Here is a 17,363-nt window from a genome sequence, read left to right on the forward strand (position 1 = left end):
TGAACCCTTTATTGCATCAGCTTTCCTATCTGCAAAATGGGAATAATGATCTTTTTTAAAAGTGTTTTGCTCTCTATAACTGGAAAGCACTCCAACAGAGACAGGTATTATTTCAAACAAGCTATATCTCTAGGGAAGAATACATATAGAACTAACTCAGTATACTAAGAAAGTAGTGATTGTTTACTGCAGTTAAGACCCTATAGACATAAAACAAACCTATATTTTCTAGTTCCCTAAAGAAATGGAGAAAAATATCTGTAGAAAGGATTAATAGAACATGAAGAACTCAGGAAGTTCTGGAAGTAGATAGGCAGAGGGGTTTACTAGGGAAAGTTTAATAAGAAGGAAGAGGAAGGGGAAGAGTCCTTAGGTACAAAGTAGGGGTGCACAGATATATCGGTTGGCTATCAGATCTGCATTGATAAAAGAAGAAATGACGTTAATTGGCTATCAGGGTTTTTTTGGTCTTTGTAGTTGATGATTACAGCCATGTGTCTGGAGCACCCATAGTCTAGTCCTCACACCCCACCACTGGCTTGAGCCTGTGGCAGACTACAGGTCCTAGCAAGCAGTCACAGGGCACCGTGCTCAGCAAAAAAAAGAGACCATTACTTTCTCCTGCTGCTGCTCTGGCAATGCTGCACACACAAGAGGGGCCCAAGTGCTGGGGCTGCCGCAGAGACACTGGGCTGCACAAGGCATTGCACAAGGGACATTCTGCTCCGCCGGGCACTGGGTGCCTTTGCAAAAGTGGCTTCTCTGCGGTGGCTGTGGGAGCTCAGCTGAACAGGGCCTGCCAGTGCCAAGGCAGCAGCCAGCTTCGGTGCTTCAAATGTGCCAGTGCCACTGCCTGCGTGAGGCTCTGCCTCAGGACAGCAGCATGGGCCGTCCAGGGAGCAGGGCTGCAGATAGGAGCTATGGGTAAGGGAACAACATACGTGGGAATAAGGTGGTCACCACCTTCCACACCAAAAACCAGAGCAGGCAGGAGGCATGTCCCTGTGTGTTGTAAGTGCAAAACAAACAAAAAAGGGTTTACTTACGTCAGTAGTTTAAAATGCCCTCCACTGTTACTAAGTATCAGTTTTCAGATGAGCATCAACCAATATGGTTGATCATCGACAATTGGTATTGGCCAAGAAAATCTTTATCAGTGCACCTGTAGTGCAAAGAGATGGGAGTGGAGTAAGTGCTTGTGTTCAGCCACAGAAAAGGAGCAGGACTCTCCAGAGGTGGTGCAGTCACTTACCCTGAAAATCTTCAAGAGGAGACTTGATAGTCATCTTGCTGGGGTCACCTGACCCCAAGTTATCTTTTCTGTTTGGTGCAGAAAGCTGGACCCAAAGATCTTCCAAGGTCCCTTCTAGCCTTACAATCTATGAATTTATGAAGAATATAAACTCCCCAATTGTATCACTTCCAAACTCCTAGTTTCTAATACCCAGCTTTATCATTTCTGTCACGGAGCGGGGCACAGGAGCGGCCATGATCTCTCTCTAGCGCCCCCTGCCGTGCCAAGTAGGTGGTTCAGCACCCTCTTACTCGCCCGCCACGTCTTGTTGTTATACGGTTCTAGAAGGGAGGCTGCCTCTTATCGCCCTGGACCCTGTGCTATGCTTATACTGCCCCCCGTTCCGTGGGGAGTGACCTGGTGCACCCCAGCCTTATGGGCTATGTGTGCCTCCATCCCCCTCTTTAGCACGCCCCAAGCCTCGCAGATGTACCGGACGTTATCTGGTCAGTTTCCTGTATGCGCCCTTCACCTGCGCCCCTGGGCTTGTCACACAACCAGCGCCCCTCTATCCGCTAGCCCTCTCGGGCCTACTAATTATATCCGCCCCCCTCCTGGGGTCTGCTCAATATACTCTCCCTCTGGGGCCTCTTCTCATACAGACGGTGCCCCCACTGGGGCCTGTCCCTCCGCGCACTCGCCCTCTCCGGCCTCTCTATAATCATGGACTAGCCCTCTTCGGGCTCGTCTCTATAGTAGCACCCTACCCTGGGCTTCTCTTCCTGTGTGCCCCCCTTTGGGCCTAACACGAGCCCCTCGGGCTTCTCACAGGTGCTCCTTGCAAGTGGGGCTCAGGTGGCCTTAGCCGTGCCTGGCCCCCAAAATCCTCTTTGCCCCTTCTTGGGGCTGGGGTATTGCACCCCGAACTACAGTGCTGGCGCTGTGCACCTTGTCAGGGCTGGGGTAGTACCCCTACTACGGTGCCCTCGTGGGCCCTAGGGTCCCCACCACTGTGGCGCCCCTCTGGGACTCTTCCTGATTGGGCTCAGGCGACTTAAGCCTTACCTGGCCCCTTTGACCCCTTCGGGTCCCCACCACTGGGGAGGCCCTCTGGGATCCTTCTCAGTTTGCACCCCTCCTGGGGTTTCTATCAATAGTATACGCCCACTCCTGGGGCTTTGCTCAATACTTGCCCTCACTGGGGTTTCTGTCTGTACACGCCCTCCCACGGGGCTTCCCTCAAGTACACGCCCACTCCTGGGGCTTCTCTCCACCCTCTCCGGGCTCTCTGTAATCGCGGACTTGCCCTCTCCAAGCTCGTCTCTCTAGTAGCACCCACCGTGGGCTTCTCTTCATGTGGCTCTCCCCTTGGAGCCCAACAGGAGCCCCTGCAGGCTTCTCACTGGTGCTCCTTGCCAGTGGGGCTCAGGTGGCCTCAGCCATACCTGGCCCCAAAATCCTCTTTGCCTTTCTCAGGGCTGGGGTCTTGCACCCCAACTACGGTGCCCTCACCGGCACTGTGCCCCTCCCCAGGGCTGGGGTAGTACACCCCACAATGTAGCACCACACTCCGGCGCTGGGAGCACCCCCACTCTACTGGGGCACTCCTAAATGAGGCCTCCTCCATCCCCTTATAGCCTCACTCAGTCCTCCGGTATAACAACAACAACAAACAGAAGTGTAAGCCAATCAGCTGTAACACAACAATAAGCCTCCTGGCTATAACACAGGATCTAGGCCCACCTGGCTCTCTTGCAAAGGCCTCCCAGTCAGAGTTCTCTCCACCCTCACCATGGTGCAGCCCCTTGGGTGCTCAGGCTGCACCGGTCATCTTTGCTCTGCTTGGCGCTCCTGCACCTCAGGCTGCCAGAAGGGAACTGCTGCTAGGCTTTGACCTGGGCTGTTTATAAAGGCCTGGCCCTGCTCCCTTCTGGTCATGTGACCAGCCTGGCTGCTCCGGCAACCGACACCTGTGGTGTCTCAGGGAGCTTCCTCAGCCCTTATTCCTTCACAGGAACAGGGCACCCAAGTGCTCCTGTGACAATTTCAAAGAGGAGGTTAGAATATAAATGTGAAAAATAAATAGTGGTATAGAATCCTACAATATGCTGCATCTGATAATCCTTAAAGAAAAGCTGTTTGCACAAAATCATAAAGCCATTTAACAAACTGGCATTTCTATCACTGCTATCACTGTAGAAATCACACTTCAGCAGCGTTTAGTTTCAGGCTAAGTACAGCCATTCAAGAAACCTAGAAAGTTCAGGGAGGTTCAGCGCCCTCCACCCCCCACTTCAGCTGACACTGCACTTCTGTTACGTTTAAGATCACTGTAGTTTTATAGTGCTATAAAATTGCTCAACATTGACACAACATCGGCCCTCTTCCAGGCCTCAGGGACTTCTCCAGAGCGCCACAAAGAGTTTCGCCAGGAGCTCTGCAATGACTTCAGCCAGCTTCTTCAGCACTCTTGGATGAAGATCATCTGGTCCCACTGGCCTGTATACGAAGGGCCATCCCTGCGTGGGGGGGAAGGGGACCAATGTTGTGCCCATCCACAGGAAGGGCAGGAGGGAGAACCCGGGTCAGAATCAGCCTAACTTCCATCCTAGGGAAAATCCTAGAAAAGTTCATCAAGCAGTCTATCTGTAATAAGCTTGCAGAAGGTAAGATGCTGAATGACAGCCAGTATGGCTCCATCATGGGCAGGTCTTGCCTTAACAAGTTCCCAGGGTCTAGGAGAGATTGAAAGTGTGACCAAGGAGGATGTTTAAGGTTCTGTTTATTTAGGTGATGTTTTGCAGTACTCAGAGAGGAAATCCAGGGAAAGGCCATTGACTCTGTGAAGAGTGAATTTGAGGAAATAGGGAAGGAAACATGCTGCAGCACAGAGGACTAACATTACTTGGGATGCAGCTCATTCAATTTGGAAGTTTAAGGATACTGAAAAGAGAGAGGTTAAGCAGCATCTGGCTGAAGGTGTTGTATATGAATCTTGTAGAGTTAAAGCAAGGCTTTGTAATGCTAAAAGTGAGGCCATTTCTTTGTCTTTTTGCCTCCATTTCATAAAAGCGGACACAGCACTTACGAGACAGCTGGGAGGGAAGAGGGATACTGTGCAAGGGTTACTGAAGAGATATAAAGCTAGCTGAATCCAGTCAACAGGGGAGTCTCGTCAACAGGAGAACCTTGAAAGTCGGGCATGATTCGTTTTTGTTAGATAAAAAAACCATCTTGAGACAAAATATGAGGGGCATGTAGTCACAAAAGTTAAACTTCAGTGTTTACGCCCAGTGCTGCTTGATTGGACAAAATAGTAATTTAGTTAATAGACGATTGGGTCTTTTTATGAGCACAAGCTAATCATGAACTAACGCTTACACACTTAGAAAGTATAAAAAAGTATAACTAGTAGGTAGGGTCCCTCTCTCTGAAGAGGCACCTCGCTCGAGCAAATAAAGATTCTGTATTTGACTTTGGATACTTGCTCTGCGTGATAACTGCCCCAGCCTAAAGCGAACTGCACGTGGCTTTAAGAGCGTAATTCGTAACAAAGGTCCGAGTCACAGAGATGGGAGACCACAAGACCCAGAATGACAGTCAGTGGGTGACACGAGAATGAGCATCTGGGGTCATATCTGACCTCAAGGTGCTGCATTGGGCAATAAGTTGCTGTTCCACAGAGTAAGGACAGCTTTAAGAAATTCAGCTGCACTATCTGACTTTGTATAAGGCAAAAACTGACTTCGGTTTCATTCATGTACTCGTGTTTATATCACAGAGGTTGCACAAATGTAACTGAGGGCCAATTACAGCTCATCCATGTCACATGCAGCATCGTGAAGCCAAACCAACTATTGTAGTTGAATTTTAAGAAGGTTGAGATAACTGCACTAGGAATTAGCAGGATATTATCAGATGCAGGTGGTCAAGTCACATCCAGAGGCATAGATAGCCCCGTCCTGTCAAATGAGCTAGTGGGGAAACAAGTTTCTGCCAGTATGTGTCCTCCTTTGCTGCATAGTTAACTATGTGGAAGTCTCCTCATCCTTAGACTCATCAGTCATTAGCTAATGCCAGAGATGTACAAGATGACAGTTTTTAAAAGGTAAGCTAAGGTATTACTATTTCATTAGCTTTACAAGAAACTTGACAAGATTCTTCAAAAAATTAGGAAAACTAACCAAGAAAAAAGATGGCCAAAGTTTTGACAAAGGATTGCATATTTCTTGAGCAATACAACATTTGTACTCAGCAGCTACATTTTGTAGCAAGAAAAAAAATAAGATAGGTGCTAACATTTAAAAGGCTCCAAGAGAAACATCTGGAGAGCGGAAAAAACAAAACATTAGCATATATGGAAATACATTCAAACGTATGGTTGGATAAGAGGGCTTATACATGGTGTTGGGGGCAATCTGGGCCTAATTTTATTTAACCTTCTTTGTATTTCAGAGGAAAATGCAAGTTGGTATTACTGCAATCAGATTAGTTTGCTAGGAGGACAGAAAGACTTAGACAAAACCCTAGGTTGCTTTAGTCAAAGAAGTGAAGGGATTGAGCAGCACAGGTGCCAATTCTGCAGTTTAATTTGGATGTTTGCAATATGGTAAAAGATTATATGAACTTCTAATTAGTCCCACTGGGTTCTGGACTTAAACTGTTCAAAGGAGAGAAGCTTTTGTCACAAATGGCTTGTTCAATGCGGTATCTGCTTAAACTACCAGCAGGATGTATAAGAACGATAAAAGCTGTTAGAAAACATTTTACAAAAGAGCAATTAAATAATTGCACACCTTAGCCTGAAGGGCCACATTAAATGTCTTTCTTAGCGTAAGGAAGATCCAGCCAAAACTGCCAAGGTTTAGAAAATATGCAAAGGACACACATAAGAGAAATAGAAAGGAGCATATCAGCTGCATTGTAAATGCATACGAAACTAATGTTAGCACTGCACAACTGGAAAGGCAAATATTTTTTATGGGCATTGTGATATTGTGACTGGCAGGAATGATTTAGTCAGAGACGATCCTCCCTTGAGCAGGGGCCTGGACTAGATGACCCAGTGAGGTCTCTTCCAGCCATATTTTCTCCTGTATCAGGAAGTTAGTGTGGTATTGTTGCAAGTCTTACATTTCCTCCCTCAAGTCCTTAAACTGCAGGGCACTATGACATTAAAATACTAGAATGTACCACAAGCCAATTCAGAGATCTCAAAGACAAAAGAAAAACTTCAATACTAAACTAATCTAATCTAATCTATTCAACAGGTTAAAAATACTAATCTAAGGCACAAGGTGCCAGATTCTCAGCTGATCCCCACAGTGGTCTATTTGATTTCACTGGCACTACCTGAGACTAATGTGATTTGAACACAAGAGGGTCATTTTGTTAATGGACCATTTACACAGGGCGGGGGACAGACAGACCCTTTACTGCATATAACTAGGAGGCCAATTATATATAATATAGCCTTTGCAAGATTTTAGCAGATCAAAACTGAATAGCAACAGCAGCAAAACTGAACAAAAAGTGACAAGGGAAAAAAAACAACATGAAAGCCTATAGCCCAGCCAAATACTAGGACGTGTTCTTAAATTCTGTAACTTCAATTTCAAAAGTATTTTTAAAACACATTCTGAAAATATTATTCAATGGTGAAAACAATTGCAAGGTGGTCTCTCTTTGTGTGCATGCAATTCCTACATTTGGAAAATCCACGGTTTGTGAAGATTTCATGCAAAACCAGGTCCTTAACAGTATACCTATGACATTAACTATTTTAATATTTTCTAACTGGCATTTAAAAATAGAGAACAGCAGCCATGTAATGATGTTAACTAGACAGCAAAAACAACAACGAAAATAAATGGCAAGGTTCTGTTGTTTATTCCCACTGTACAAATAAACTGATTATTTTAGCAAGTCAGGTACATTAGTGTTAATCTCAGTTCATTTAGAAGCAACTGATGCATGACAGTCTTGGTTCTGTCTGGTTCAGGCAATGCTGCAACAGGATGTGTTGCAAACTGCTTTTTAAAATATTGACTTAAAGGGTGGCTGTCCTGATATATTCCAGGAATATATATATTTTTTTTTTTCTTAGGCATTTAGTCACTCTTTTCAAATGGTGAGAATGAGGGTACTTTTTAAAAGTGATTATTGCTAACCTCTAATACTTATGTGTTTGTAGGAGGTTGCTAAATAGCCAGTCTTGTAAATTCCTGGAATTTGCTACCTTTTCTTTTTTAAATTAACTCCATCTACTTCTTTGATATCAGGGAATGTCAATAGATGGCAGAAAGGAACCTGGAACTGAATTAGGACACCATTTTCCCTATAGCACAGAGCTGGAGTGTCAAACTAAGCCTGGACCCTGGGCCAGATCCAGACCACAGGGCTCCTCCCAGCCACCTCCACAAGGCCAGCGGCAGGTCCAGCAGGTCTGATGGCAGAGCCAGTGGTCAGAGGACAGTGGTAGTGGGGACCCACGGTCTGCAGGGTGCGGAAGAGCTGCATCTGCAGCTAGACAAGGCTAGAGATAGAGCAAATTCCCAGCCTCCAAACACTGCAGGTATTTAAACCTTGGAATAATTTAACCAAGGATATGCAGATCCTCTATCCCTTGTAGTCTTTAAGTCAAGACTAGATATCTTTCTGGAAGATAAGCTATAGCTCAAACAAAAGTTGTGGCCTTTGTTCAAAGTTTTCCAGATGAGGATCTTTGTGTTAGAGGACCAGACTAGATGATCATAAGGGTCTTTTCTACTTCTAACAAATATGCCCCTATTTTTAGATAAATGAAAGGGTTTTGCTGTTTAAGGAAAAACACACAAGAGCACAAAGGGCAGGTCATGTCTCTATTTTCTATGCAGCACAGTCTTCTATGCAGCAGAAGATCTTCTACCATTGATATATTAAAAATAGGTTGCAGTCTACTAACAAAATTGGAGGTTGCTACTACCTATATGCCCTGATCAGATTTTAATAAACCATAGCTGGGAAAATTCTTAAAATGTTTTATCCAACATAGTTTTGTCACTGCGGAGGAGAAAATTTGTTGTGAATAGTTCACCTTAAAACACTCAAGCTTGCACTTTTTTATAAGGAGAAGAACACGCACACGCGTACACACGCACCTGCTGTGTCTGATTTCAGTTTGTAAATGGAGAATGATTCCACATCTCTATACTGCATTTATACTGCAGGGATCAAAACTACCTCTAGACAGAGTAGAAACGCATCACACAAAACATTCAGAAAATTAAGAGTTAAGATCGTTCTAGACTTCCTTGTGCTAGTTCTCCTTTCCCTTCCTTTCATTGAAGAGAAGGCTTGCTGTAGAGACTGAAGAAAAACACCAAAGAAAGAACCCAACCAATGTTTCCATAATGCCTATTTATTTTTGTGCATAGGCAATATTTTGCACCTTATGGAGCAAATGCTACATATCTCCCTGTGCAACCCCGTGACCCAGATCCATGAAAAGATGTAGGTGTTACATTGCTGAGAGTTGCCACATACAACTTCTTGATTTGTTAATTTTGCTCCTGGACATTTATGTCAGGCTTTCTATGGGGAGAGGGGTGAGGGTAGATAGTTGGGCATATAGAAATTGGGAGGGATGCTGAAGGCAGTTATCTAGAAATATCTCAAATCTCATCTCTTATCCCACCCTCAATGCTCTTCGAAATAGAGAATGAATTAGTTTGCTCTTCTCCAGAAGAGAAATGGGCAGTAGTACCTGCCTGTTACATACTAGCCTAGTGGTTTAAAAAGTTAGAGACTAGGCCTGTGTAAATAGGGAAGTATCCAATTCAGATTCGGATTCAGCCAATTCAGAGGACAGTGATTCGATTTGGTGATATGAACCACTGTCCCCATTCAATTCAGCTGAATTGGCTTGAAAGATTCAGCGCCGATTTGGAGAGATTCGGTGATGTAGATCAGGCAGGGAGAGGCAGGCACAGCTGGAGGAGCTGCAGGAGAACCTGCAACCACCCAGCTGTGCCTGCCTCTGCCTGGGTGGGGGGGAGCCCCCATGGCTGCCCTGCCTGACCCCAACCTCCTGACACTTAAAATAATAAGTCCTGCACTCACTGGATGCAGGAGCAGTGATCAGGGCCTCTGGGTGCCCCGTACAGGGCAACAGGGATCGCCCCCCATGCCTGGCACCTGCACGGCAGCGGCCTCATGGCACAGATGCAGCGAGGCTCGACGGGGTGCCGTGTGCTGTCTGGGAGCTGGGGCTGGCACTGCGGGGCTCTGGGTGATCGCTGCAGCTGGTGAGCGCAGGGGTCTTTTTTTGTTTTGCTTTCTAAATGCCTCCCCAGCCAATCCAAATCTCTAAATCTTTTCCAAATCGATTTGGAGCTTTTTACTGGGTCTCCCGATTTGATTTGGATTCGGAGATTTGGCCCCCTAATCGGGCCGAATCTCCTCTGAATCGAATCAGTGACTGAAGCTTCACACAACCCTACTGGAGACAAGCTCAGTGCCCTCTTCACCCTGAGAGTAATTCAAACCCATATCACGTTTCTGAAGAGAGGGCTCTAACCTCAAAGCTAGGCGCCAGGTTGGGGTGACACTCTCCACCATTCCTTTTGAAGCTTGGTTACGAATAGCGGTCTACCCAACTTGGAGGAGGCAGCCAGCCCATTTCGCAGGCAGATTGTGGGGCTGGTTGCAATATTTGAGGCCTTATCTTGATGCCCCCGCCACACACATACACCTTTGATTGGCCAAAAGTCCTGGTGGCCCCAACCACTACTGACTGGGGAGGAGGGGGCTGTCTGGCATATAGCTCCACCCCTTGCCACTGATTTACTGAGAGGGCTAACTGGCCCAGCCCCTCACTGTTGACTGGCATGACAGGCAGCCCTCTCCACCATTTGAGGGGAGGCATGAGATAGCAGCCATCTTGCCGGCGGCCCTTTATGCCAGCAGACCTGGTTCCCTCTTCCCTCCCTGGTGGGCCAAAGTGAGGAGCCAACATTTTACTTTTGGTAAGTTGTTTTTCTTTTTTACTTTTTCCATGGATTTTACAGAGATTGCCGGATTTCATGATTCTGTGACATCTGCATGATTTGGGTAGGTCCCTAGGTATGCGAGGACACTCCTGGGAGATGAATGATGCAAATCAGGTTGAGGAATACACTGAACCCAGGTCTCTAACTTCCTGGGCAAACACTCGAACCACTGGGCATTATAAAACAAGCCACAAACGCCCACCAGCTTTATTTTCTCATTTAAACGGGTGTACATGCTGTCTTTTGTGCTACAGGATGTCTTCCATGTTCTCCACAATCAGTCAGGCCCCTCAGGGACCTCTGCTGTGGGACACTTAGTTTGTGAATCCAAAGCAGCCTTAGGTATGAAATAGGTGTTGAGATAATCAGTTCAGCCAAGATGGCAGCTGTTCTGAGAACCTGCTGTAGCAGATCTTTACCCAAGAACCTAAGCATTAAGATAGTGTTTATGTGGATTGCTCACTTGGATTTAGGCACGTCACCGGGGGTAGCCTAAGTCTTCTCTTAGATTTGGCCCATGTAGTTCGGTGACAAGCAATAACCTGATCAAATTGTCCAAATATCCTATTATGTTCATTATAAAAAACAGAAAGTCTGATAACTGGTGGTGGGAGAGGAAACCACGGGGAGACCAACCTCTTCTCCCCCACCCCAAAACCAAGCAGTTATAGAAGTTTTATAAGATGGCCAAGGAATTAAGAATTACTGTTGCTAGACCTTTATCACACAGCACTATATCTTCACACTGTTGTTTAACTCAACTAATTCTTCGTCATGATGCCCTTGGGAGATAGTTCGTTACCTTTGATGAAAACAGAGACAGAGAGGTTAAATGATTTGCCCAAGGCCACACAGCATGTCACGGGTGGAGCGGGAGTTAGGTTTCTGGCGCTCAGCTCCATGCTCAGGCAAGGTCACACCTTCTCAGTTAGCTCATTTCACTTAAAAATGACAACAAAACAGGAAGACTGGAAACCCTCCTGAACTCCAGCAGAGCAAGTGAACTCAAAAAAGACCCTCACAATCAGGGCCAACTTGACTAAAACTGCTGTCAAAATAAAAGCTGTAACCACAGCTGAATACAGCAAATTAATTCAAGCTAATTTGAATAGACGCTACTGCCCAAGGCAGGCAAGTGGCTTATTTAATTCAACGTAGTAAATTACAAGACTAGGGACCAGGATACTCATGGGAAACCTCACCAAGGACAGGAAGTAAAAGGAATGATTCAAAATATACTTGAAGTAAAAACAGAAATAAAGACTTGGGATGCATGCCCAAAAGTAGGAAAAAGAAATTGCTTCAATATCACATAAGCTACTCCAGATAAGTAAATCCACTGCAGGGACTAGAATAGGGAAGCATAGGGCAAACAAATAGTTATGCTCACCAGACACTTGAGTTATGATTTACAAATAAAAGCCCACAGCTTAGCAAGTCTGGCTAGTAAAATGATTTGGTATCGGTAAGTGTGTACCAGGACCTAGATACTAAGTTTTTAATATTAAGAACCTATATAGGACTCATATTAGGTATAGGTTAACTAGCAGTTCATTTGGTTTGCTTTGTGTGCTCTTTTCAAACATCTTTTCACCTGCCCTTCTCTACTGTAAATATACTGCACAAGTAGTATCAGCATCTAAGACTTTCCAAAAGCATGTACAGGTTTCCCTTGCTTTATGCAGTTCTGTATGTGTGAATTCGCTCTTATGCGATGACCCTTTTTATACCAAAAATTCATTATATGCAAGGTAAATTCACTCCTATGCAATCAGTGTGGTAGAAGCCCACAGCTGCTTTGTGTGGTGCATTGTGACACGTAAATATAGTCTCCTGGGCGGGGATCTGTGCTTCTCGCTCATTGTCTGCGACATGTATTTCCATAGATGCCATCTCTGTTATGGTAACATTTACCACCATCCTGTGCTTGTGTGTAATGTCTGCTGTTGGTAAGTACCAAAAATACCTTGCAGAAATAGGTCTGGGGGTCAGTACAGTCAAGGTCTTGGAACGTATTCCTATTTATTACAATGTAAAGTGGATTCCTTTATGTGAATTTGAGTTATGCTCCATTTTCCAGGAATGCATGTACAGCATAAAGCAAGGGAAACCTGCAGTACCAGGAACCTTTATCTATATAGCACCCATCATTGTAACATCTGAGCAACTTCTAAAAGACTCTTTAAAAAAAGCTTTTGTTTAGATAACTGGTCCATTTAACCCACTCTATTTTAAAAAAATTAAAGAAAAAACACTTTTTTTTTTATACACTGCTTCAAATGTTAACCAATAAGACACAAAAGTAATAAAAAATCTGAACTAGAGAATTAGACAAGCCAAAAACAAGAGATCTGTCTACTTCAGTCCACTGCTACATCAGATGTTCCAAATAGCACCAAACTTCTCAGATAATATTTTTAAAGTGAGTTTTATTATAAGATCATGTCTATGCCTTAATAGGCATCTGCTGGTCTAATTTACATGACTATAATCATTAATTAAATTCCTCACAGGTATTACAGACTATTATCCCCATGTTATAGACAGATTATAAGTGACTTGTGCAGTGCCACACTGCTAGAAGTGCACTATTGGATCAGCACTAGGGTGCCTATTGGATCAGCATCAATAAAAGAGAAATTTACATTATTGGCTATTAGCTTTTTTGGGCTGTTATGGCCAATTATGTTCTCCAATACTTATGCCTTCTGGCTGAGACCCCCAGACACCTGGGTTCCCTCCCATGAGCCAGAATGCCCCCAGATACAACCCTATCCCCTCACCACTGAGCCGGGCTGGGCCAGAGCGGAGCAGCTGCCACGGTGTCCCTGGTGTTGGCATAGCATGGCATGGACTGCAGGCTGGGTCAGGGTGGGTGCTGAATAACGTGCTGAATGCTGCAAACATGACCGAGACAGGTTGAGCCGAGTTGCCTGGCCCCACCCAGTGTGACTCAACCCACAGCGCTCCGAGGTCTGTGCCCCAAGAATCAGGGACAGAGCCTGGCAGAGGTGGAGGCAGCTGCTCCCTCAGCCTAGCCAGGTCCTGCCCTTCCAATCCTGTGGTCCTGCCCTGGGCAGAGACAGGAGAGTGGGGAGCCTGGCTCAGAGACCACCCAACCCTGGGCAGTCAGGTGGGCTCAGGCAGCCACCCCCAGGCTGGGGTTAAAGGGCTCTGCACAGCCAGTCACAGGCACTGCTAGGCTAGCCCTGCCAGCCGCAACTGGCACAGGCACTTTTACATGTACTCTGCGGGGTGGGCAGCACTTCAATTTGAGTGGCTGAGAGGCACACTAATTAAAGTGCTACTGTGTCTCCTGTACCAGCATCCCCATGCTTAGAAATGACACTAAATATACTAAATAACAGTTATCGGTATCGGCTGATTTGGCTGGTTAATAATAAATATCAGTGCACCCTACATAACACAATTTGTGGATTAACCATATTTATCATATATCAGGAGCAGGGTTAAACCTTGACAAACATGCTGTAAAAAATAAATAAATAAATCCAGTTTCAGGTCAACTCCAAACTACATAAAACTCAAGTCAAATTCACCACGTAGATTTGGATGAATAAAAATTATTTTGGAATTGTTGATACAGCTCACTTCGACACATCTGAAACAAACTCTTTTGATTTTCGGATTAAATTCATGACAGAGAGACGTTCCCCCATTCACACACAAGAGAGAGCGAGAGCCATGGTGCTAGAGGGGCCTTCAGTAACTCCAGATCGGTGTTTGGACACTTGGTTATGGAAGTCGTGAATTACAATCTCCTTTTGGCCTGATTCAGAGCAGGGGTTTGAACTGAAGCCTCTTACCTCCCAAAAGAATACTGTACGGTAGCCATGACGTTTCAGGGTATTCTGGGGTGGGTTTCTCCAGTTTTTCCTGCTGAAGCCATTCCCCTCTATACTAAATACCTGAATATTCATCAGGCCGCTGAAGTCTCTGGTCTGATGGATAAGTTATTCACCTGGCAAGGTGAACACCTGGTTTTCCAGTCTCTGATCCAATGAATAAGTATGTTAATAATAAGTATAAGGACATCAACTGGAAAGCAAGGAGTTCTTCACTTAAAATCTCTGTTCTGAATCACATACAGAGGGGCTTGAACTAGGTGGGTGTCCTAACCACTGGGTTAAGAAAGGCATAGCAAGACCATAACCAGTAACCACTACCTCCCTTTTCCTCCATTTTTTGAGTCAATTCCTTTATTTTTTTTTTCCCCAGAGACACAAAATGTCAATGTTTAGGGTCAATGGAAATACTTCACCTAAGCAAAAATGAGCGATTTCAGTTCACCAAACAAAAAAGCAATATTTTCATTTCACGCTGACTCAAAACAAAAATTCATTCCAATTTTGTAGTTCAGCCACTGAACAAACAGTAAATGCTAAGCGATTATTCACATAGCCTTAATCTAAGTTGTGGCTTATTTTCCATTCCTTTGATTACCAGAACAGACAAGCAATATGCACCAACATCTTAGCAAATATTCCTAAAATATACTGAGCAGCGCTATGAATTAGCACTTAATTCCCATTTCTACAGTATTTATATTGTAAGTTCTTTAATGTAGCACCTCTGTGCATGTACAGTATGTGACTACGTAGTCACTGATCAAATATACTAGTAACAAAAACTATAGAGCAAAAAATAATTAACCATACTACATTTCTGAGTAGAGGCAAAAGACAAAATATTTCTTGAATCAGACTGAAAACAAAAGTGCTTCTATAAGACTTTCTGCAATGTCTATTTTTGAGAGGTATGAGTGTCAGAAATTTGTCCTGCACATCTTTGTTATGAAAAAGAAAGGAAAGCTTTATACTGGACAAAATAATTTAAGCATGGTGGTCTCAAAATGTTCATGATTCCCTGTAGAGAAAGAAGTCCCCCCTCTGTATACTTAAGATCTATATGCTCTAGAGCCACTGCCTTCTGCTAAGCCGTTGCTTTTTTGTTATGGGAGAGATGGAAATTTATGCTGTTACAAGAGCTTTTTTCCTCTTCATATTAAAGAACTTTATGCCTGGTCTGACTCATGAACTACTCTCTGATCAGAACTACAGCGTATTTTACCAGCCAAAATAAAAGTGTTGTGCTGTTTTAAGATTAAAACCCATGTCATTTAATGTTGCACAATCAAATGTAGGTGCCCACCTAGTCCTTCCGAGAACTGTTGATACGCAGACGGCAGACAAATAAAAAGGCTTCAGGTAAACATAAATCTGTGCACGGCAAGGCACTGTGAGTAATTTCCAGATCTTACCATTAGTGCTAGAATGAAAACAAGTGAATTCCCATCCGCCTTTCTCCAACTCAGACCCTCCCTATTCTTTTGAGAAAGATGAGGATGTAAAAATAATAACAATAATAAAAAAACAACACTTGGCAATCCTCCCCTGCCTGTTCCCTACAGCAGCTTTTCAAGAGATGGATGCAACATGCTTTTTGAGCAAGTTAATGTTTACCTCACGGAGCAGTCATTCTGAAAATGAATCACTGGGCATTTTAACAGGCAAGTGTCGCTGAAAGCACAGTGAGGGGACTAGTGAATACCTCTTGCGCTGGGGGCCGGGAGGGGTGTGAGATGTTTAGCGTGGTACAATGGAAGCTCCATTGGTAAGAGATGTGGTTAGCCGCCTAGTCAAGCAGGAGACAGGGTAGTTTTTTGGGTGGGTTTTTTTTTAAATGTCATGTCTGGTGCCAAATCAGTGCCAGAGGCTATCTATGGAGAGACCTCAGTCATTCAACTCTGTGTGGTGTTACCCTCCCAGACTCTCCAGCCTGGGGCTTCAGCTACTCCCAAACCCAGGGCAGGCATCCGAGCCCTCAGGCCTTGGCGCTCAGATGCCCCCGAGCCTCGGTAGCCAAAAGCAGCGGGGTAAAGGGCGCGCGCAGCCCGACCCCCATCACCGCGACCTGTGCGGCCCACATCCTTGCGCCGGAGGCAATCCAGACCGGGCGGATCTGCACCTTAGAGACTAACCAAAGCAGAGCGCGAGCCAGGGGCAGCACAAACGCGTTTCCACGTGCACTGAGCGCCTCCCCGCCACCCAGGGAGAGCACAGAGCAGGGCAGGCGCTTCCCCGGGCTGTGCCCGACAGCTGGCAGAGGGAAATGCGTCCACCTCTGCGCCTTGGTCTAAAAACGAGACCGCGCCGCCCCTTGTCCGGGAGCTGAGGCTCGCCTCCCCCGGGAAGGCGCAGGGGAGCTGGTGCTCAGGCTGCGACGTGCCGCGCTCCGCCCCGGCCCCGGCCCCGGCCCCGGCCCGCAGGTGCGCTGCCCTCACCTGGCCTGGCCCGGCTCGGCTCGGCTCCGCGCGGCGGGGCTGGGCCGCGCTCAGGGGCAGCGGCGCGGCCGCATGGCTGGGACCGGCCCGACGAGTTCCCCGGTCGGCGGCGCTGCCCCGCGCCAGGTGCGCTCCGCCCGCCCGCGCCGCCCCGCCCCGCCCGCGTGACGCCAGGTAGCGGGGACTCCCCTCGCCGCCGCCGCCGCCGCCAGCACTGCACGGCGCGGCGGCGCTTCCCCAGCCGCGCAGCACGGCCCGGGCGGCTCCAGGCAGCGGGTATCAAGCTCCGAGGAGAATGCCGAGAGCCCCCAGTGTTTCCCCCGATGTACACAGGAGTCTAGCGGGGTTTTTTACTCAAAAAAAAAAAAAAAAAGTAATCGTCCCGTGCATGTGAAGTAAAAGCATCAGTGTCAGTATGGCGTGTGAATAGATTCAGAGTTGGCAGGGCCCGGTTCTTGCGGCTGCAGGTGTCCGATGCGACCTGTCCTTCATCTGCTGGCTCATCTCCAGGGCAGGACAAACCACACTGCTGCTTGGTCAAGGTTGCGGGCCTCGTGGCCTCGGCTAGCAGCTCCTCGGGCGGATCCAGGGGTATCAGCACCGCAGGCGCAGGGCGTATCAGGCCGCACAGGGCCGGGGGTGGCAAGTGGGGGTGGGGGGAAGGGTGGTGAGCAGCTGGAGCCTGGAGCCAACAGCACACAGCGGCCACAGTGAGACCTGAAAGTCACTGTTCACAGGGCCGCCCCAAAGCAGGGGGCCCGAGGCGGTCACCCTGACTCACCCTCCCCCCCCAGGG

At 46.5% G+C, this 17,363-nt stretch overlaps 1 protein-coding gene across 1 annotated transcript in view; it reads right to left on the reverse strand.

The window, feature by feature from the left end:
• Positions 1-16,694, reverse strand: part of ATP8B1 (ATPase phospholipid transporting 8B1) — a 97,597-nt gene extending 80,903 nt beyond the window's left edge. The window contains exon 1 of the mRNA XM_090037853.1: positions 16,568-16,694. The gene's annotated coding sequence lies outside the window, so the exon portion shown is untranslated. The remainder of the gene's footprint in view (positions 1-16,567) is intronic.
• Positions 16,695-17,363: the final 669 nt, after the last annotated feature.

Source organism: Crocodylus siamensis, chromosome 3, assembly GCF_052110815.1.
Source record: "Crocodylus siamensis isolate JL-2025a chromosome 3, ASM5211081v1, whole genome shotgun sequence".
In the NCBI taxonomy this organism is placed as follows: Eukaryota; Metazoa; Chordata; order Crocodylia; family Crocodylidae; genus Crocodylus; species Crocodylus siamensis.